Raw genomic sequence first — 4226 nt, 5'->3', positions numbered from 1 at the left:
GGAGGCCGAGGCAAGAGGATTGCCTGAGCTCAGGGGTTTGAGACCAGCCTGGGCAACTTGACGAGACCTCATCTCTACAATAAATCAAAAAATAAGCTGGGCATAGGAGCATATGCCTGTAGTTCCAGCTACTTGAAAGGCTAAGGCAGAAGGATCGCCTAAGCCTAGCAGGTCAAGGCTGTGGTGGCCGTGAGCATGCCACTGCACTCCAGCCTGGTTAACAGAGTGAGACTCCAACTCAAAAAAAAAAAATTATGTGTCTCAGCGACTTGCCACATTTATCATTAAGTTCATCAATGTGCTGAAGTTTCTGTGTGAATTTCATGGTTGATTAGTCCTTTAATTATCTTTCTAACCAGACTTTTAATTAACAACAGGCTTAATATAAATATGTTTTATCTGGCAATGCAGTACAAAATCAAAACAAATGTATTTAAAACTAAAATCAAGTGGTAGCAAAATGAATAACTATTATCAACTGTAGATAGTTTTTGTGATCTTTTTGAAAATGTTCTTAATGCTTTGTAGATGGCTTGTGCTGTTTTTTTGTTTTTTGTTTTTTGTATAGACGAGGTCTTTCTATGTTGCCCAGGCAGGTCTTGCACTCCTGGACTCATTCAATCCTCCTGCTTCCGCCTCCCAAAGTGCTGGGATTATGGGTGTGAGCCACCACGCCTAGCCTTGGCTCATGTATTATATGCCTTAGTACACAGATGTCCATAGTCACCATCCTTGGGGCAGAGCTTTGTTTTGTTTTGAAGGATAAGGTACTCCTGTCTTGTCTTTTTCCAATGTCATGCCATTCTCAAATTTACAGATATATGGATTGAAAAGTCCTAGAACAATGTAGATACTTAACAGTATTTTTTGAAAAGCTTCTTTTTTATTGTCATTAAATGCTATCAGTTTTTAAGACACCTTTGATCTAAGTCAGATTTGTTTTTTCCTTATTTTCACATACTTGACAATTGCCCACCAGTTTTTGAACTGGTTTTTAGTTTATTTTGTTAACTACAACTTACATACTTATTCAAATTCACTCAGACTTTTCAAAGGGCGATAACAAGTTCAGTTTCTTTTCTTTCTTTCTTTTTTTTTTTTGAGTCGGAGTCTCACTCTGTCACCCAGGCTGGAGTGCAGTGGCATGATCATGACTGTCACAGCCTCGACCTCCTGGGTTCAGGTGATCTTTCTAGCTCAGCTTTCCAAGTAGCTGGGACTACAGGCAGGCGCCACCACGACTGGCTAGTTTTTTTATTTATTGTAGAGATGATGAGATCTCGCCAAGTTACCCAGTTTGGCCTCAAACCCCTGGGCTCAGGCTGTTCTCTCACTTCTGCCTCCCAAAGTGCTGAGATTATAGGTGTGAGTCACCATACCCAGCACAAGGTCAGTTTCTGATTCTGAACCTGATTCTGTATCTGATTCTGCAGCACTTTAAAATTAGTTAGGTAAACTTGCAAATTTAAAGGATTCTTCCTAAACACACTCAAAAAAAAATTCTTACAAATTACATGCAAATTTGGTCAACTAAGTTCCCTAGGCATTCAAACATCTTAGAAAGGAAGCAAACCTTGACAGCAAAGCCTCTATGTATTAGTCTGCTATGGGTTGCTATAAAGGAGTACTTGAGGCTGGGAATTTATAAGAAAAGAGGATAATTTGGCTCAGGATACAGCATGGCACCAGTACCTGCTGCCTTCTGGTGAGCCTCAGGAGACCCTCATGCCTGATGGAAGGCAAAGGTGGCCGACTTTCATATGGCAAGAGAGGAGCAAGAGAGGAGGTGGTCCAGGGTTCTTCAGACAATCAGTTCTCTCATGAACTAATAGAGTCCAGAGGCACTGTGAGGGTTCCGCCCCCATAACCCAAACACCTCCTGTCAGGCCCCACCTCCAACATTGGGGGCGCATTTCAACATGAGATTTGGAGAGGTCAGACATCCAAACTATATCACTGTATAAACACAACTTGCACAGAAATATCATTTCTTAATTTCAAAGTTACACATTTACTTCCCTAGTCATAGTGAACAGAATTATCAATTCAAGTCTACCACAATAAGGTAACAAACAGGTTTTTCACAAAATTAGCCAGGTGTGGTGGTGCACACTTGTAGTGCCAGCTTGAGGTGAAAAGATCGCCTGAGCCCAGGAGGTGAAGTCTGTAGTTAACCATGATGGTACCACTGCACTCCAGCCTAGGTGACAGAGTGAGACCCTGATTTTTGAAAAAAACCAAAAAACAAATATGATGAATGTAGAAGTGCTGGAATTGCAGGCATGAGCCACTGCACCTGGCTGAATAATAATTTTTTAATAGTAATTTTTTATTTTTAAATAATTTTTTAACAAGATGTTTGGACTGAAATCGGTGAGTCATGGATGCAATAGATAACTGACGTTGTATCCTTTTAAGGTTTGGGACAAACCTGAACTATCTCCAGCCTAGATGACCAGGAGTGTTTCCCAAATTGCCTGTTGCCCTTTGTTCTCTGCATGCCAGAGAAAGGTGAGCACCTGTGCCTCACCACACTTGAAGTGGCCAGGTATCCAACCTGCACTTGAGATGTGCAAGATGTCACAGAATCACCGTCTAAGTTTTCAGGAAAAGAGCTTAAAGATTAACTCAAGTTCTTGGAATACTAAAATTCTGATGAGTAACTTGTTTAGGGCTACTCAAGGGGGAGGGGCTGTTAATTGGGATAATACATGAAAATTGTCTGGGACAGCACCTGGTAAACAGTGGTTACAGGATTGCCAAGGAATATACTGACCTGGAATTTCAGCTGCAGTCTACTGCGGTGCAGTAGTTAGCACCACATGCCCTGGCTGCCGTCGATAGTATGAACTCCTTTGAATGGCTGTCAATTTAAAGTTTTGGCCAGGCTCAGTGGCTCACACCTGTAATCCCAGCAATCTGAAAGGTGGAGGATTAACTGAGTTCAGGGGTTCAAGACCAGCCTGGCTAACTTGGTGAGATTCCGTCTCTACAATAAATAAAAAAAGTAGCCAGGCATGGTGGCATGCACCTGTAGTTCCAGCTACTTGGAAGGCTGAGGTGGAAGGATCATCTGAGCCAGCAGGTCGAGGATACAGTGGCCATGAGCATGCCACTGCATTCCAGCGTGGGTGACAGAGTGAGACCCCGACTCAAAAAAAAAAAAAAAAGTAAAGACTTCACTTATGTAACAAACATTCCTTGCCTCTGAATGCAATTTTAATTTACATTCTTGGATTTGTTTGCTTAGTGCTCTTTTAGTTTTAAAAAGGATACACAGGTATGCAAATTATCATTTTGGGTCAGAAGGCTTTTCAGGGCTTTCTCCCCCCCCTCTGGTACAATGGTTTCATGTGATTAAGCACTATCCCTTTTCCATTTGTTGAAAAAGCTGATAATGGTATCAAATAAAATGTATAGTAGGCCATTGTTCTGAACTAAGTTCCTGAACTAGAGGTCAATAGACTACACTAAAAATCAAAATGGAGTCACCTATGCTAAAGTCACAACTCGCCAAACTAAAGCTAAGTTGTTATCTGACCTTTATGTTACAGCCTGACAAGGTTCTTGTCTGCTGCATGAAAAGAGCCAGTGTCCAGAAGCAGCTGAGCTGGGGGGAAAGGTGACATTTCCCAAATCCTCCTCCTTGAGAATTTTTGGCTAGGCTTTTTTTGTTTTGTTTTGTTTTGTTTGAGTTGGAGTCTCACTCTGTCGCCCAGACTGGAGTGCAGTGGCCACTCCCAGCCACCACAGCCCTGACCTGCTGGGCTCCAGCGATCCTTCCGCCTCAGCCTTCCAAGTAGCCGGAATTACAGGCATGCGCTACCACGCCCGGCTGATTTTTTGATTTATTGTAGAAATGAGGTCTCGCTGCCCAGGCGGGTCTCGAACCCGCGGTCTCAGGCAATCCACTCACCTCAGCCTCCCAAAGGCGCAGGATTACAGGCTGAGCCACCGAGCCCGGTTTTTTAATATCCTTTCAAAAGGACTCCTGTGTTTGCAGTTTCTCAGAGTAACAAGCTCAAAATATGCCAAAAGCTGGGTGCAGTGGCTCAGGCCTATAATTACGGCACCTTAGGAGGCTAAGGCAGAAGGATTGCTTGAGTCCAGGAGTTGAGACTAGCCTGGAAAATGCAGTGAGACCTTGTATCTACAAAAAAAAAAAAATTTTTTTTTGAGTCAGAGTCTCACTCTGTCACCCAGGCTGAAGTGCAGTGGCATGCTCA

The sequence above is a fragment of the Carlito syrichta genome, unplaced genomic scaffold, assembly GCF_000164805.1.
Source record: "Carlito syrichta isolate Samal-C Ts95f unplaced genomic scaffold, Tarsius_syrichta-2.0.1 Scaffold305872, whole genome shotgun sequence".
In the NCBI taxonomy this organism is placed as follows: domain Eukaryota; kingdom Metazoa; phylum Chordata; class Mammalia; order Primates; family Tarsiidae; genus Carlito; species Carlito syrichta.
The sequence above is the reverse complement of the archived record's forward strand: the minus strand, read 5'-3'. Positions refer to the sequence as shown.